This window comes from Bombyx mori, chromosome 11 (genome assembly GCF_030269925.1).
Source record: "Bombyx mori chromosome 11, ASM3026992v2".
NCBI classification, from domain to species: domain Eukaryota; kingdom Metazoa; phylum Arthropoda; class Insecta; order Lepidoptera; family Bombycidae; genus Bombyx; species Bombyx mori.
This window is the reverse complement of record NC_085117.1, coordinates 6,786,762-6,806,748: the sequence shown is the minus strand read 5'-3', so window position 1 is coordinate 6,806,748 and position 19,987 is coordinate 6,786,762. Positions and strand designations below refer to the sequence as shown.

At 39.0% G+C, this 19,987-nt stretch overlaps 1 protein-coding gene across 2 annotated transcripts in view; it reads right to left on the bottom strand.

Annotated features, from left to right (window-relative positions):
• LOC101743722 (protein trapped in endoderm-1) overlaps positions 1-19,987 on the bottom strand; it is a 78,962-nt gene that overhangs the window by 56,200 nt on the left and 2,775 nt on the right. The window lies entirely within an intron of this gene.

Here is a 19,987-nt window from a genome sequence, read left to right as displayed (position 1 = left end):
CGAAAGAAAAATGTTATATAAAATTTAAAAAATCCTTTAAAATTTGTCAACTTTGTTGAAGACAAAAATCGTATTCGTTCGATGATCGTTATCGATAAATTCAACAACAATCAGTTAACAGCACTAGACAGCTGTTTAGAAGTTTAGTATCGACGTCCGTTCGGGAATCGGTTCGGACCGTGACGTCACCGGCCCGTGTTTGACACGTGAGATGAAACAAGCGATGAATAAAACGCTCGGAATCGTTTTAATTTAACGAACGAAAATAGAACGTTTCATGCAGATATCGGAATTTTTTTAATGCAAACTTTGCTACAGCCGCCTAGCCGTGAGGCGCTCTGTGTGAATTAACCGCACGTATGTGTACATATATGTATGTATGTAAGTGCGGGGAGAGTCGGGTGCTCAGTATTCGTTAAGTTCCGGACGAAAAGAAGAAAAGCCTTATTGAAAATAAACGACGCCTTCCTGATTCTAGGAATTCTTGAATAGAGGTAAAAGTCGTTCTTTTTTTCCTTACCTTTTTTTAACTTTTTTTACGCTACTTTTTATTCGCGTTGGGATCGTTCCGAACGGGTAGGTGAGCTCACGGGCTCAACCTGAGAGAATTGCTAACACTAGCCCTAGCAAGAGCATGCTTCGCAGAATCTACCACCGGATCGGAATCGTGAACCACTGATAAGATCCGGTGAGAAACTCAGTGGGCTGGTGTCTATGGGGAATTGTTTTTGAATCGTCTACTAATCTAGGGGGTTGTTGTTTCTCAAGCAGTTAGACGTTCTTGCCAAGGAGCTTTATATTTATTTTAAATATGATGAATGTAGAGAGATCACCTTTGATTGGTCACGATTAGGACATTTCAGTAGTTCTATCGTTGTACAGTTTGTGGAACTCTTCACAGAGTTTGACGTGAAATCAAGCTCATAGCATCAGCCGCTGAGTTCCTCGGTGAATCGGGATTTATTTAATGTTTTCTACGTAGAAACCGAAGTGGTGATCAAAAAAAAAATGTTTGTTTCAAAAAGGGTAATTTGTAGTCAAACGCAGTTGTTAGGTATTGTAATTACGAACCAAACAAAAAATACGTGAAGACGTCATCACCGCAATGTTATTTTCCAGTCACAAAAACAAATTATTGAAATAACTACGCTTTAAGTTTTTTTTTCGGTTTATGGTGTTCATTACATAATTTATAGAAACGTCGGACATTTATTTAAATAAAAATCAACGATCTTCATATTGTAACTGTCCAATATTATTCTAGACCATGGATGTCAGTACCATTCATATTGGAGGCTAGGACAACCAGAGCTCGAATACCAAATATAATTTATAAAATCGATTCCGATAGGTACGGCCGAACACGTAAATAGAATAGTCGTAGTGATCTAATTAACAATTATCTAATTAACAATTAGATCACTACATCAACAAAAATCTATCACAATAAAAACAGAAAATTATAGACAACATTAGATACTACGTAATGCTAATTGTTCATTTGTCTTAAAACAAGTTAACTTTCAATAATAGTCGTTGACAGTATTCATCTTTATTGCTGAAATAATATGCTTACCGATTTTTCTATGATTTAATAATTGTTACTAAATTATACAACTAAAATCGATTTCCGAATTCACATTATATCGATTTCGCATTTATATAATATTGAAAGCTCTATCGATACAACAGAACGAATGATTAATTCACATCCCTATTAATAAAATGGCGGTTCTATTTTAAACTTTTCGCTATTCGTTAATGAGGATGAAGGCCGGATGCAGTAGTTGAATTTAATTGGCGAAATGTTAAAATTTTAATTTGCGTAATGAGTGGTGATAGTATATTTTCTTTTTATTAAAGCTCCAGAATAGAGGAAGTTTGAACTTTTCATTTCTTTTACTAGAGATGAACTCACGGCCAATTTGATTTTTTTTTATGTTTGAGAGATTACTGGTGTCCCGGAGGCTTTTCCAGTTTTACCAGGGCCGGTGGGCGAGTAAGGGTTCAGCCAGGAAGGGTGAACAATTTGATGTAAGCGATTACAGGACACATCGCAACATGAATGCCATCTACCAATAGTCCAGCTTGAGACATGAGGTCGAATTCTCAATATATTCGATGACCGTCGATCCTTGAAACTGCAACAACTTTTATTTGCCTAGCTTCGAAGAATGAAAATTCTACACATTGCTATCTTTTAAATAAGGGCAACATTAATATATATGGTTTATATTTATTCTATTCTACCGGGAATGCGATGCAGACAGCGTAGGCCGATTGTGGCGAGGCTTCGTAGTGAACTATGCCCAGCAGTGAACGTCTGTGGTCTGAAGGATAGATAGATAGATAGAAGAAATCTATTCTATAGTTCTGAAGTATATTTTGCGCGAAATGTAATTTAGGTTAGTTACAGATTACTTTCTTTTGTACGTAGTATTGAGATGTGGAAAATTGAACGACTTAATGATAATTGATCACTTAAATTTAATGATAATTCTTTTAAATTCTCGTTTTCGGAAGTCAACAATATTTTGTCGTTTTCACCAGATCAGGATAATCGTTGATCTTAGCTGGTCTTAACGAAGACCGGTCTGATAGATCTATCATGGCGTTGTTTATGTTAAGATCGTACCACCGGTAGACTTCACATCAAAGAGCCACATACACAGTTCGCATTTGGCTAATCCAGTATTTTCTAAATTGGTTATAACAATATAATACACAAGTGCAACGTTACAACTGGCTTTTTGCATTCCGGAATCGCATTACATTTCAATCTGTTTTGATATACGATTTCACGAATTCTGCTGTTTCTATAAACAATGCGCACGCGTGACAGTATAATGCTCGATTGTGCGCTGTCGTGCATCCATGTTGTGACGTCACGCGTTTTATTTGATGCTACTTATATTCCCGGAATCAGAAAGTGAACGGCGCCACCTGCTTTGGGACAGGAACTATTCCAGCTGAAAAGAAGCATGGTGGTACCTTCTTGTGTGGCTTCTCAATGCATTTTGATAGGGTTAACGCAAAGAAGAGCAGAAGTGAGCTACGAACATAGAGCGCGATATAATCTATATTTACAAGCAGGCAGTGCCTCGGCTGGGCTCTTGATATAGCCGATATATATTGCTAATGATGACCACTCATCATAAGGCTACCGAGACCATATGCTCTCCTGTTTTTAAGACATGAAAATACGCTATAAAATATGATTGATAATATCAATTTGACTTCGATCGAAGATTTCAACGATCAACAAAATAAATACGTATTTTACATATCCATATATCGTTTAGCGACCTCTGACGTCTCGATAAATAAAGGAAACACTCGCGCTAATGACAGATGTCAATTTAATCGAGAGTGGCCGTGTGTTTGCACATCACTAATTCGCTAAGAGCTCGACAATCGATATGGATACGTCACTATCGTTAAGTGCTGCCTAAATTGATTAACGGGGAAAATAAATTAGGCGTGAATTTAATGTTAAATTGTTTTTAGTTGAAGTAAAATAGAAAACAAATTTTTTAAAGGAATTACTCACTAAATTCCTCTGCCATGACTCTGTCTGCATCAGCTTTGGTCGACTGATAGATAATATATTAGGCATTAAGTTCGCTAATGTATATAGGTAAATACATAAAGTGTAATAAATAAAAAGTAAATAAATCACATTGGGTTTCCATAATTTCATAATATAAGTGATATTTTATAACAAAAATAAATCGGTTAACGAGCAGAGGAGAAAATGGTACATAAATGATACAGCTTGGACTATTTATATAAAGATTAATGTACCGGCTTTCGGTAGACACCTATTCTCCAAGCTTCATTATCGCTACCCGTGTGCTTAATGCGAGTTTTTTAACGTTCTTTTAGACGTCTTAGGTTGGATTATAAAGTCTTTGCAAACACAAAAGTACACAAAGAAAGTTTTTATTTAAGACGAACACAAATATAAAGAAAGAAGGAGAAAGTAACAAGAAACAGATAGTCCAAGCAACACAAGCAGTACACGAAACAAAAAGCAAAAATTATAAAAGGCGTAGTACAAAAGGAATAATACGGGATGCGCGCTCGCAAGTCAGATTTCGACTGGTGGCGGTGGATCGGTAAAAATGCGACCGATGTACTAGCGAAATATATCGCCGCCGCTATACTGCAGTTATCGCCTGACTTTGCGTGTGAATTTAATTTTGTTTAGTGTAAATAATGTTTTGTATGATTGTGTGATAAATGAATGTTTTGATATAAAATAAAGTATGTAGTGTTGTTGTGTAGTGTAATTATAATAAAATATTATAATATAAATAAATACATGTGAGTCACCCACATCACTCCCCTCCGGAGACCGTGCCTACGGGCGATAGTAATCAGGAAAGTGTACTCTCCTCCCTGATCGTGTTGTCCTTACTGGAAGGTGTTGGTGTGGTGGAGTGGGTGGTGTATCTGGTACAGTGGGTGGTGTATCTGGTGGAGATGTGTGACTTAAGGTCGTGCCGGTGTCATTGCATAGTATATATGCCGGCTTAAGGCGATCTATACTTACCGTCACAGCTTTGTTTTTTACCAGAATAGAAAAATATTTATCGCCTCTTTTAAGCACTTCGTGCGGTCCTGTATATGTAGGTTGAAGTGAGCCACGTAACAAGTCTTCTCGGAGGAATACATGACTACAAGTGGCGAGGTCTTTAAAAACGAATGTTTTTTGTGTCGAATGGTGTTGAGGAGGGACTGGGCGTATCTTCTCTGCAAAGGACCTCATACGAGCCAAGAAGTCGGTGACGTCGGTAGTGTGATGAGTGACATTATGGCCGAAGAATTCACCGGGTAGGCGAAGAGGCTCACCATACACCAGCTCTGCCGATGACGTTTGGAGGTCTTCCTTGAAAGCAGTCCTAATACCGAGAAGGACGAGTGGCAAAGTCTCAGTCCAGTTTGCGTCTGCGTGGCAAGTTATCGCAGCTTTCAGCTGCCGGTGAAAACGTTCAACCAAACCGTTGCACTGTGGATGATATGCTGTTGTTTTACGGTGATCAAAGCCGATGGACTTGGACAACCGTTGAAATAGATCCGACTCGAATTGTCTGCCACGGTCGGTGACAACTTCGACAGGACAACCGTATCGGGACACCCAGCAGGAAATGAATGCTGTGGCCACTGTTTTGGCGGTGATGTCGGTTAGAGGTACAGCTTCTGCCCATCGCGTAAAGCGATCGACGGCTGTAAGGCAGTACCGATAATCACCTGCTGGCGGTAGGGGTCCGATCAAGTCTAGGTGGACATGTTTGAATCGTGCTGAAGGTAGGTCATGCCTGCCCACAGGGGCGGTGACGTGTCTTGTGACCTTCGAGCGCTGGCAATTCAAACATGCCTTAGACCATTCACGGCAATTTTTCCGCATTAGTGGCCAAACGAATCGTTGTGCAACGAGTTTGGCTGAAGCGTTGGGACCGGGGTGGCTGAGTGAATGAAGGCACTGAAATACCTTCTGACGCATCTCTCGTGGGACGAACGGCCTGGGCATCTGCGTACTGACGTCGCAGTACAAAACAGCTTGACTTCCAGGGACGCTCATCTTAGTCAGGCGTAAAGAGGTTCCACCCGATAAATGTTCTGCCAGCTCCGGATCTGTGGTTTGTAGCTTGGCCATTTCTTCCAAGTCCACAGGCATCTGCAGTTCACAGATGCGAGACAAGGTGTCAGCGACAAGGTTGTCTTTGCCCGAAACAAACCTTATGTCCGTGGTGAACTGAGAGATGAAGTCCAGATGTCTGTACTGACGCGGCGAACAGTTATGCTTCGGCTGCTGAAATGCGTAACATAAAGGTTTGTGGTCAGTATACACAGTAAAGTTTGTTGCTTCAAGCATATGCCGAAAGTATTTTATGCTCTCATATATGGCGAGAAGCTCTCGGTCGTACGGCGAGTATTTTGACTGCGAGGGGCTCAATTTACGAGAGAAAAATGCTAACGGCTGCCAATCTCCACCTTTAAGCTGCTGGAGTACTCCACCTATTGCAGAGTCCGAAGCGTCTGTCACGAGACTCAACTTTGCTTGAGTATCGGGATGGGCTAGGAGAGCTGCATTGCATAGGCTGGTTTTGCAGTCTTGGAAGGCTTGCAATGACTTTCCCTCGATAACTACGGGTTGTGCACCTTTTACGGAACCAACCAGCAATGCGTTGAGAGGCGCTTGTATCTGGGCAGCATTGGGTAGGAATCGGCGATAAAAATTAATCATGCCCAAAAATCGCCGGAGTTCTCTGACGGTTTTCGGGACCGGAAATTTTGCGATTGCCTCGACCTTGCTTACCAAAGGCTTGGTACCTTTTTCGGAAATTTGATAACCCAAAAACGTGACTTCTGGGACGCCGAAGACACATTTGGTAGTATTAACCAAAACGCCATACTCTTTCATGCGTGTGAAGAGTTGGTGCAGGTGGTCTTCGTGCTCCTGGGCTGACCTGCTAAAAATTAAAAAATCATCGATATAAGGAAAGGTGAAGTCCAGTCCACGCGTCATCTCGTCAGCGAATCTTTGAAAAGTTTGCGCCGCATTGCGCAGTCCGAATGTCATATACGGAAATTCGAATAATCCAAAAGGTGTTGTGATCGCTGTCTTTAAAATGTCGTCTTTAGCTACTGGTATCTGATTATAAGCTTTTTGTAAATCCACTACCGAGAAAATTGTGCATCCGGACAAACAATGTGAAAAGTCATGTATATGACGAATAGGGTATTTGTCGGGTATGGTTCGTGCGTTTAATGACCTGTAGTCGCCACATGGACGCCAGCCATCGTCTTTTTTTTTCGACACCAGATGCAGTGGTGATGCCCAAGGGCTGCAGGAAGGGCGTGCCGTGCCGTTACGTAGCATGGCATCGAACTCCTGCTTGGCGATTCTCAATTTATCTGGAGCGAGACGACGGGGCGGCAGCGATACAGGTGGACCTGGTGTGGTGATGATGTGGTGTGTCGTGTGGTGTCTGACGATACCCGGAGTACCAGCGGGGCGAGTTATTTCCGGATATTGTGCTAAAATATTGTGATACCTACCACTACCACCAGTTGGAATTTTTACACTTGTGACAAGACAATTATTTTTACATATAGATGTTACAAACTTAAGATTGGTTAAAGTATCAATAAGTTGTTGGTTGCTGATGTCAACAATAAGGTTGTAATGTGAAAGAAAATCAACACCAATAATAGCCATCGTGACATCAGCAACAACAAAGCGCCATGGAAAGTCACGACGTAAACCTAAATTAAGATTAAGTTCGATATATCCATACGTATCTATCACTGAACCATTCGCGGCACTGAGTTGAAAAGAAGTTTTATAACGACGCTCTCGAAGTGCGGACACTGGGTAGACACAAATATCACTACCGGTATCAATAAGGAATTGATTTTTAGTTTTACTGTCCGTTATGAAGAGGCGACCCGTGGTGTTGCGGCAGTCTTGTGTCGCCATCAGCGACTGTCCGGACTGTTGACTGTTTTCCGACGCCTTGTAGTCGCACGGCTGGACACATCTGACGGTTTTGGTACCATATTTGAAGTGATACCAACATATGGGGTGCTGTCTGTAGTTAGACTGTGACCGGCGGCGAGATGAAGATCTGCTGCGCTGTTGCTTTGTCGGTCTCCGTTGTCCTCTGCTTGGGTGATGGTTGACTTGCGCGGTTAGTGCGCTCACTTGCTTTGTCAGCTCTGCTACATGTTGTGTTAACTCGTCGATATTTGTAGACGTGGTAGCGCTTGTTACCTGCGGTGCCGGGGTCGCGATGTCATTGACCCGGTCGGCAAGTGCCGCCAGTGCGTCGAGAGACAACGATGGCTGCGAAGCGATGATTGGCTGCAATCCAGTGGGTAGACGGCTTGTCCAAATTGTTTTGACGAAGTCCTCAGGTATTTCGGGACCAGCGAGATGTTGCAGATGCCGTAGGAATTGTGAAGGCTTGCGGCTTCCGAGCTGTTCGTGCATGAGCAACTGTTTCACCTTATTCTCCTGCGACACTGACAGTCTCTTGATGAGCTCATCTTTAAGTCGATTGTAGTCAGGTGGGCTGGTAAGAATGTCTTCAACTTCGGCCGCATACTGCCTGTCTAAGTTACTCAGGATGTGGTAAAATTTGGTCGCATCATCGGTTATACGCATTACTGCAAATTGTCCTTCGACTTGAGCGAACCATATAGCAGGTTTTTCAGGCCAAAAAGGTGGGATACGTAAATGTGAGGGTGGCGACGAAAAAGTTGTTAAGTCTGTCGCTGCGACTGGAGACGCCATTTTACCGTGTCGTCGTGGCCGCGTGTTAACTTGCGATTTAACTGTATCACTTCCACTCGAACTGGACATCTCTGGAATGTGATCACGTCGGGGTCACCAGTTTAGACGTCTTAGGTTGGATTATAAAGTCTTTGCAAACACAAAAGTACACAAAGAAAGTTTTTATTTAAGACGAACACAAATATACAAAGAAAGAAGGAGAAAGTAACAAGAAACAGATAGTCCAAGCAACACAAGCAGTACACGAAACAAAAAGCAAAAATTATAAAAGGCGTAGTACAAAAGGAATAATACGGGATGCGCGCTCGCAAGTCAGATTTCGACTGGTGGCGGTGGATCGGTAAAAATGCGACCGATGTACTAGCGAAATATATCGCCGCCGCTATACTGCAGTTATCGCCTGACTTTGCGTGTGAATTTAATTTTGTTTAGTGTAAATAATGTTTTGTATGATTGTGTGATAAATGAATGTTTTGATATAAAATAAAGTATGTAGTGTTGTTGTGTAGTGTAATTATAATAAAATATTATAATATAAATAAATACATGTGAGTCACCCACAGTTCTCGATAGCGTAAAAGTCAACTCGAATTTGTATGCAGTTGGAATAGCGCCCCTAGCGGCAAACGTAGGCAAACGTTTCAACTCAATACAAATTTGTGTTAACTTTTACGCTATCGAGAACGTTAAAAAACTCATACTAAGCACACAGAAGTGACTTGCTAAACGCGGGTACGTGCATTATCCACCCAGTCCTAAAAGGTCTACTTTCCGCGTGTCCTTCTCTGGGTCCTTTAAGCGTCTGATTTATTTTTCCATGTTATCAGTGTCCGCACGTGTTGTTCTCTCGAATTATTCACCAATGGTTACACAAGCTGCTTTAACTACGCACGTGTACAAATCGTGTTACCTCTGTAAGTGGTAGCAATCGCTTATCACAGTAGGAGGTCTATTTATACTTTTATAGCGCGTTTATAGCTCAGACATTCACATATAATCGCAAGACTTATCGTGTTAGTCATTGCCTACATTTTTGCAACGGAACTTGCAGGATTCTTTAAAGATAATCAAGAATCATAATAATATGTTTTACGTTTAAAACTTTAAGCAATCAAATGTAATGTTTTTTGTAAGGAAAACAGTTTTCAGTAATAGGGACGAGACATTTCGAAAACGGCGGAGAAAGAACAAAAGGGAGTAGCTTATAAAAAAAAACCTGGAAGATTGTGTGTGTCGTAGTGAGCGCGAACCTAAAAATCTGTTATAGTGAAATTACAAAGAAATCAGTACAGAATTCAGTAAACTACTGCTGTCTGTGTATTCTTTCCTGTCTGGTGCAAGCGTAGTTTACACAAATGTAAATGCGCCAACTGTTCACGAAGGTTCTTGAAGAATCTTTGTGAGTTGTTACAAAGAACGACGACTATGAATTTCAAATAAATAGTTAATGTAGGTCATGATTTGTCTAAAATAGTTCTTACATAAATCATTTTAAGTTTCTCTAAGGAATGTGCATTGTTGTCATATCAAATAACGAATGCAATGAAAACGCACAAATTATAGCCGAAGGGCTCATCAAGGCCGTGACCGTGTTTACATACCACAGACCAAGTGTTTGTTTAACGTGTTGGTATTTGATATGTATATATATTTTTTTGGATTGCGAATTATTTATTTTTTCGTAGATGCTTATTGTTCTAATTACCTATAATATAATACGTTTAAATCATTTGATTTATTTAAGATGGTTTCAATGTAAATATCTACTGTGCCTTAGATATAATAATATCTATTTAGTGACTATATTATACAGGTCAGTAGAGGACATATGAACGGATGCATAAAGAAAAGATTTATTTATAGTAATAAATTATTACTTATCTTTACAATTTAATTAACAAAGAACCGAAGTCATCAGCATAGCTCACACTGTTAGTATTGTAGGACCCAGTGGGCTAACCAAGTATGTATGCTAGAAAAACTGTGTCTATGATGAGTTTGCCTTTAGGCAATATTCTGATCTCCTGCCTCAAGGTGGGTGGCCGCATTAATGTTCTATAAACTAGCGAATTAATTCAATAAATATTATAAAGCCTGGAAGTCGGAAAATCCATATTAGATTATTTTTTTATGATTGAAGGATTACTGGTGGCCCGGAGGCCTTTCCAGTTTCACCAGGACAGGTCCATAATATATTAGATATATACTATGATTAAGTATTAGAGATTTAACCACCCAAAATCAGCGGTGTCTTTTCACTGTGACATTCAGGGAACAATCACGGCAAATTCTCTGGCAAGTCTAAAACCTTTCCAGTAATGGTAAACTTCACAATGTTTTCCCGATCGAATGCTAATCACTCGACGTCACCCAAAACACGTCATTTTTAATCCTCCCGATCTTCTCCTCCTAACGGTGCCTTTGGGTACCTCAAGCACCGGACATCAATCTCGTCGAAGCCGTCGCTTGCGACGAAAGGCTCGACGAGTAAATTACCCCACAGACACAGCCAACTGAGTTTCTAGCCGGATCTTCTGAGTGGGTCGCGTTTCCGATCCGGTGGTAGATTCTGCGAAGCACTGCTCTTGCTAGGGTTAGTGTTAGCAACGTCGTCAGGTTTGAGCCCCGTGAGCTCACCTACTTGTTAGGTTACACTGATGTAGCCTCTAAAGGCTATCAGCTTAGGTAGTAAAAAACACAATTCAAGCGACCTTTTCAAAACATCGAGATCCTAGGTTTCAATAGTACTTGGAAAAGTCGTATCACATCCATTACTAATCACGCCATTATAAAAATATATTACAAATCGGATACATTTTACGCTATCTGATTGATCTGATACACCCAGGCCCGTTCGCCTACTCAATGACTCAAAACATTTCCTGCTTATTGAGTCATCTCTCGAGTGCTTGCCTTGAAGCTCCACGTATTTTGACTAGCGTTTTTACTTTCATGATATCATTAGGAAAATTGGAAATTATTAAAATTCGAAGTCAGTTAACACTCATGAATCGAACGAAGACGTATTTCTTGGCAACTAACTAAAAGCCTGGGTAACTGGAACAAATGAGTTATTGAGTTTAATTGTCGAATTCTCTTTTGGAGAATGTTTCAAGATCATTTCTTGTTACACATTGGTGACGATCGTTCACTTTCTGATCGCATCTCCGTGACCAAACGAAACAGTTGACGACGGTAGGTCTTTTTATTTATTTATTGCTTAGACGTGTGTACGAGCTCATGGACCACCTGGTTCTAAATGGTTACCGGAGCCCATAGACATCTACAACGAAAATGCCATCACCCACCTGGAGACATCAGTACATCGGCTGCTCCACCCTTAAAACCGAAATCCATTACTACTTCAACGCAGAAATAGGCAGGGTGATACATACCCGTGCGGACTCACAAGAGGTCCTACGCAAATATCTTCTCTCTCAGTGGCTTAACCTATTCTAGCTCAACAGACTTTGTTCAATCTAGATTTTTTTAAGGCTTAGTGACTTCTCACTAAGTGTCCTCTAAAATTTCCGTTAATCTTTGCGTTACAGTAGATCTGTATATGGACATAATTTCAGACAGACACGGCGAATACTGGTAATATACCCTACATACGCATAAAAGCAAAGTCCATCTGAATACGACAAACAACCAGTTTTAAAACACTATTAAACTAGAAGTGTTGTCTGTGTTTACATTTAAAATTATTTTATTTATAATCCATTGATTGCGAAACTCCGTGACGCAAGCACCTCAGAACGCTTCATGTTGATGGCTGTATCACAAGTGGATGGTATTTCTGGATAGGATTACAACGAACGCTTTTCAAACGAATATAGACGTTTGAATTACGTATAAAAAGGAACTTAAATCGCACAAACAGAATTACGTTTTGGTTCTTTAGTCTGTAATAAAGGGAATATTGGAAAAAAGTTATTTGACCCGTATTGAGGTGATTTTCGTTTGAAAGTCCCGCGCCTTCGCAACGCAATGTGCCAGAATTTTGGCTGTAAGAGGGCTGTAATCGTAAGAATTTGAGTGGCGACCAATCCGTGAGGGCTCTTTGGTGAATGTGTGGGAAGAAATGAAGTCATAAAATAAATGTAAGCCAGTATAAACTTGTCGGATGCGGTACTATTTCATCAAATCGTTTGTTGTGAATCGATCAGTGTTTGTTTTTGAAAACTCTCACATCATAAGGTTAGCGTTTTGTCGATATTGAAAATATTTACTCTTTACCGGTTTTTAACAACAACAAAAAACTTACTCGTAATTCTTAATTTTCAATGAATTTTCCCTCTGAATACATTACTTTTTTCAGTTTATACACATGCCATAGTTTTGAGATGTTCTTGGGGTCCACTGACTACGGAATAGCAGGTGAATCGTAAGCTCCTTCTCCAATCTAATTCAATTAAAAATACCAAAAAAAAAGAACTTTATAAAAGCTCGAATAGTCCGGTGTCACACACCTGTCTCTTGTGTTATTAGTACTGGCTTATATTACAGAAGTTCCTGCCTGAGAACATTTGATAGCGTTATTTAATATGATGATAAAAAAAATATTTTATACAGTTTATCCTAATCACTCATGTAATCAATTACGCATTGTAAAAATAAATCTAGAAAGTATATCTAGAAAGTACCTAATAGAATTCTGGTGGGTTTTGATAACGTCTATTGCAAATCAAAATTTAGGCAATTTAGGATAACCATACATTCCAGAATACTAATTCCAAATGATCACCAGTTGAAGGCAGTAGCACAGTTTTTCAGATCTGCTCCGAACCAGCACAAGTTTATGGAGTTACAGACCTTCAGTATTCGAGTAGCAGTTTAAGATGCAGACGCGCGAATAAAATATTATTGTCTTCCGTTGGTAAATTTTAATATATCCAGAGCAAAATAATATATTGGAAATTATGATATCGCTATCTGTCCTGACACATCACGTCAAACAAACAGCGTCTTGTGCATCCCAGATAAATAGAGCATGTTCGTAGGGCTGTCATAACAAGTTATGTTCTCGTACTTATTAAAATAACACGAAGGGTCGAGTTCCCGTGTCTCTACTATTTTGGGAATCTAAATATTAATACAAAATTTAACGGACTTAATCAAAATAAAATAAGATCATTAATATAGTAGTTATTGATTGATGAAATTTAAATAGGACCACGCGAGAAACATCAGCTTTCAAATAAAAACAATAATAATCAAAATCGGTTTACCTAGAAAGCACTTGTATAGTTCAGGAACGCATAAAAAAATAGTCGAATTGATAAAATGCTCCTCTTTTTGGAGATTGTTAAAAAATAAGTGCGGTGGCAGAGATAAAACAGATTTTGGGGTAAAAATATCGTGTTAATTCTGATATGACGGATCGAACATAAAACTGAAAGGGTTTTGTGATCATATGATTATGATATACTGATCCAAAATAAAAGGAACAATGACAATAACCTTGTTACACAAAAGAGGCTACATTGATCTTGGCGATACTTCAATAGAGTCGTCGTTCGAAGGTGTCGGTAGAGACCACAAGTTTTATTAAAAATCTTGTTAACTTGATTATCTATCATCCATTACCTAAATAGCTTGCAGTATTAGACCAGCTTGGTGATATTCATGTTTAATTCATTTATTTGCCGATGGTAGTGTGTAAATGTGTGATAAGAGCGCAAGGGCAGGTACCGCCGCTCTATTTCTGCCGCGAAGTATTTATACGTTCCAATGTTGAAGGTTTGGGATAGCTGCTACTATACAATAGAGACTTAGACATACATACACACGTCTAAGCTTTTACATCATGACGTCTATAGGTTCTGTTAACTAAATAAAACTAAGAGGGTCGGGAGTTTGTCACCGGTTAATGCAATGAAAAAAATGAATACTGAATGATTCATATTGGCTGCAGATCATCAACTCGGTCACTAATCTAACGATTTTTTTTTCTTTTCCGCCCTAAGCTGTTGGCCTTGAGAGGCCATTTCAGCATAACCCTAACAAGTAGGTGAGCCCAAGGGGCTCAAACCTGACGTCGTTTCTGACACTAACCCTAGCAAGGGCAGTGCTTCGCAGAATCTATCACCGGATCGGAAACGCGACCTACTGAAAAGACCCGGCGAGAAACTCAGTGGGCTGTGTCTGTGGGTCAATTTACTCGCCGAGCCCTCCGTCGCAGGCGACGGGTTCGACGAGAACGATGACCAGTTCTAACAATAGTGAGGCGACACAGTAAAAATATAATTTTTTTTCAATCAGATGGGCGCTTTTACCGACATACTTAAGGTTATTTCAATACAACTCTTGTATTAGACAAGTCGTACAGAGGCTCTTCATCCAAAAACTCCATGATGTCCTGGCGGTATAGAAGATCTCGGGCGATAAATGGATGGGAATAAGAGATATGCGAACAATCGAAACTCTTCACTCGACAGCCCTAAGATTTACTCACATCTTAATTAGTAAGTCTGTTCGAACGTCTTATGCAGTGCAATTATTGTTTGGACCATAATTTTCTTAACTGACTCATTCGACTTGTGTGTGTGTGTGTCTATAATTAGTTTAACTTTAGCCTTTCTTTGTTTTGACAAACATCTTTATTTCAAGATTCGCCATGTGCGAACGGCCACGAGTGTTTAGGGATTTGATTACTTTCTGCCCACACTTGTCTACTGATGGACAGGCCCCAATGAGTCTGGTTTTCGGCTTTTCTCGTCAACGTCACTGGTTGATGTGTAGGTATTTGATACACTACACTAATTTTATTCTTTCACGACAAGCTGTTGCATAAATTTCACCTTCGGTTGCCATCTTAATGTGAGTCAAGAACTTGCCAATTTTCACTTTATTGATCTATTTAGGATGTATTCACGAATTATTTGTTTGATATCTACAGAGATAAAATAACGCCGTGTGGTCGGTATGATCAATAATATTTGCGTAATGACTGTTGTTACTGGCAGTTCGTATTTAGACTTTAGGTCATATAATGGGTATCGATATTCGAATTCAGTGTATTTTGGAGTCAATAGACTTGCACACTGAGTTTCTCGATGGATCGTATCAGTGGGTCGTGATTCCGATCCAGTGGTAGATTCCGCGAACCGCGGCTATTGCTAGGGCTAGCCCTAGCAATAGTTACACTATAGCTACATAAAATTTGGTAACACTAGTGTTACTAAATTTTCTCTGGCTGACACCGTGAGCTTACCTAACCGTCCGCGCGTAGCGGAAATAGGCCCCTAGGCCACCAGCAAATAGGTAGGGAAAAAAGATTCAATAGTCGTGTATTCCGCTTTGAAAGGGTGGATCGGTGATTAGGCGATGCATTTGACGCTTTGAATTGCCGGGATTAATGCCATGACGTCTACGAGGGTCAACAAAATCGCGTCCTCGTAAGGGACGCAAGAATTATTTAGTCCACACACTATAAAAGAGCTTTGAAAACGAAAGACACAGACCGGTTTTAGATAGCACTGTTTTAATAAGAGATTAGTATTTGGTACATATCTTAATAGTGGCAGATGGCTCGCAATGCGTCCCGTCCGAATGTAATAAAATGTGTTTTATTACACAATTTAATGCAATGGCGCCGGAGAAATGCTCTCTTTTATTATTTTTATAATGTTTAAAAGTTGTTTACAATATTTTGATTACTATATTTGTTTAGATTAGTCGTAACAAGGGCGATCTAGAATTCCGAGTATTACATACTTTATTGTGCACCGAAATAGAGATTACATGTTTTAAAAAACATGTATTTAAAGCCCCAAATTCAATTTCCAATTTGATCGCTTAAAGTGGTCTTTATTGTCACAGACAGTAGTCTGCTTTTTAACTGGAGAGCCCACAAATATGAAACTCAGTTAGTATGTATTCTCTAATCTCAGAGGAAGGGAAAAAACTAATCTCAGAGACGTCGTAGTGACTGTTGGAACATGCCTTTTCTGAAATAAGTCAGTTCTGTTTTTATTTTTAATTAGTGGTTCCCCAGTAGTCGAAATTCGACTATAATTAATTGAAATTATAAATTTGAACATTATCAAGGTTTCATTGTCAAGAGACTATTATTTCTTTAAATTCACTAATTTCGCCAAGACTACACTTTAAACATTCTCAATTTGACCACGGACTTTAAGCAATAATAAAAAAGTTTGACAACAAACAGAGTCTAAATCATAGACCTATACTTCAGTGGTCTAAATATACATGACTGTGTCAAATACATGGTAATGTGTGTAATGTTTTTTTCTTGATTTAATGTATTCTTTATGCATAATGAAAAAAATATTAGCATTCTGCACTCCTTCTCTATTTTCTCTATAAGTGTGGGAAGTTTCATACTCCTCCGTCCGCGCAATTTTCGTAAAATGAGGTACAAAGTTTTTGCTTCACGTATTAATTTTTTGTAATCTTTTTTGTCGGGGTCTAATCAACTCTGCAATAGACAATAGCGCGCCTGGCGGCGTCCTCTACTACGTTCGCTCTCCCCAGATGACCGAAGCAAACTACCTCCTGCTGAAGCTTGAACGTTAGCCCTCTTCCTGCCCTCGGCTCCTGTTATTCTCTACAGCTGTGAATCCAACACAAAGGAGTCGGTACAAACAAACATTACTACTATAACTACGCAGGATGCAATTCGGCCTAAAACATCGATACATAAAATGAGTTATTTGACATAATTACAAGACTCGTTTCTTTATATGTGATCACGATCGAACCGCTCAGTGAAAATAATAAAAGCAAACATATTCTTCTATAATCGTTTTCACATGTTGGAAACATGTGAAACTCCAGGTCTACTATCAGTGTTTGTAGAAGCGTTATCCGTACGAAGAATGTATCCAAACATATGTAGGTCAGATCGGTACTTAGCAATAGTAATGACGAATACAAACATAACGTCAGCGTTGCATGATAGCAGACTATTTGTACTATCAACTAGCCCAGTCAGTGACGGACGGTAGACATATGAAATACAGTACATTTTTGAGAACAAATCGTGTCGCCTATTGTAACTCTATAATGCCTTCTCCGAAGTGCAAATCGCGCCTTCAGAATTGAAGTGGTTTAATCCAAAATTCTTGTTTTTTTGGTAAACGACAAAAATATAATTGAAGAATTGTAATTTTACAGTTTTGATTTTAATACTTTTAATGCCTTACATGGCGTATCATAAAGTTTAAGGTATCCGTTTGATTTAAAAGAGACGGAAAGTGAACTTTGTTCTTTTGTAACTAAAAATTAATCTCGATTTTTTATTTTTAAAACATAATTTTATAATCTGTTATAATACATGTTTTTAAGTCGTCCAAAGTATATATATATTTTTTAAATGTTCATTTATGCCATTTCAATTCTATAGGTGCGAAATAAGAGAAGTCTACAAATTAATTTTGAGGAAACAATTTTTGACTACACCTGTGGTTTTCGATTTCATTTTGTTTAATTCTTAAACTGTGTTTGCTCGGTGTTTGAAAATGCAACATTTTGCATAATTTTGGATAATGTTTAATTCTCGTAATTAATTATTTAAAAAAGAAAGCCTGAATAAACCACAGCCATGGTAAAAATAGATTGACACCATAGCCAAAATTATTGGAATAAAGATGCGTTTCTACTTTAAGATAGTCACCAAAACAATCAATAAGCGGCACAATAAGCGACCACTGTAAGTGTGTATAATAATAGCCACTCATTCACACGTCGTAAATATTTTATGACTCGCCCCACTCATGGTGGCATTAATAGTCTTGTACTTTGATATCATTTTTTTTAGTGGTAAAATAACAATTTTCATTTCGGTATTAATTAAAAATGGAAATGCAATGTCCATGAACGATAGAAACCAGTTCGCAGAAGATGGGCCTGACCGTCGTCTGCTTTTGATGGTAATGTCAAAAAAAAAAAACCATTATCTATTGATTTCAAAGTCCTGTGCAATAAGTTTTGTTTAATTACACATTCTACCATGAAATTCTTTGTGAATATATTATTATGAACTTTGAGCAGATGCTCCCGCGGCATTATCGTAATCCATAAATACCACAGGGATACCGTCACTCTCCTTGGAACAGCATGTAAAAGTATTGAATTTAGAATCCCTTGCAGTACTAATTGATTTTTTATTAAAACCATTTGTTTATATTGTATTTTATGAATAGCTCTTAACTGATTTTTGAAAATATAATTTGTTTTAGTATGAGAGCTCCCACGGTTCCCGCCGGATCTTCTCAATGGGCCGCGATTCCGATCCGGTAATAGATTCTGCGAAGCATTGCTCTTGCTAGGGCCGGTGTTAACAAACTACCTGTTCGCGGAATCTAGAATAGAAGCTTAGGCTATTAACAAATAGGTAAGGAAAAAAGTAGTAAGAGCAAACGAAAACCTAGCATTTAAAAAATCGCCTGTAATACAAACCACCAAAATTGGACAGTCAAACTTCTAAGCAATGATACCGGCTTGGTAACAGATCTTCTCTTTAGTTTAAAAAACATTTACCACCTGGTTTCCTACAAGCCCTTATAATAATAAAACACAACCAAAGTATCGACTATAGATGCTGCACTAAGACACTTTGGGTTGTGCGTTACGAGTGATTGATGGGTTTCGTTAGCTGTGAGAATGGGATTCATAGTAAACAATAAACGGTTCACATTGTATTTTAAGGTTTCTGATGCAGCGGCACACTCAAATACTCGAAGTTTACATTTCAGTATAGAATTTCATTTAATCAACGTAATCTATTATGTTTTCTTTTAGATTGTAGATGAGTTTATGGACTATGAATGGTCTTCGTAGGGTGTTTAATGCGTCATTAGCTAAAGTTAGGTTGAGGTTATCTTAGCGTATACATCCCGAGATGTCAGCCCAGCTTAAGATAAGGAGCCAAAATAGGGCTAAAAAAATTTTTCAAATCCAACGATCTCAAACTCAAAACATTTTCGCCTCCGGAACGACAGATACGTATTAACAATTACATACATCCAGATTCAAGATTTGAAATCGTCGTGGCCTAAAAAATAAGACGTCCGGTGCATTCGTGTCGAGCGATGCACCGGTGTTCGAATCCCAGGCGGGTACCAATTTTTCTAATGAAATACGTACTCAACAAATGTCCACGATTTACTTTCACGGTGAAGGAATAACATCGTGTAATAAAAATCAAACCGCAAAATTATAATTTGCGTAATAACTGGTGGTCGGACCTCTAGTGAGTCTGCGCGGGTAGGTACTACCACCCTGCCTATTTCTGCCGTGAAGCAGTAATGCGTTTCCGTTTGAAGAGTGGGGCAGCCATTGTAACTATACTTGAGACCTTAGAACTTATATCTCAAGGTGGGTGGCGCATTAACGTTGTAGATGTCTATGGGCTCCGGTAACCACTTCACACCAGGTGGGCTTTGAGCTCGTCTACCCACCTAAGCAATAAATAAAAAATCCTAAAAAAAAACCCGAGAGTTCGACCTTCAACGGGCGCATTCACATGCAGGAGAAATGCCACCCCAAAAATTGAACCAGGTCTATACGTGTACAAACTTTATATACACCCTGTAGTATGTTTCGAGACAATGCGCAAAAAAACATTATAATATATTGTAAATACTAATGCTAATTAGTTGAGACAAAAGGATTTTTTTTTAATTTTACGCAAGCGTTAGTTATTACCGAGTTCACTTT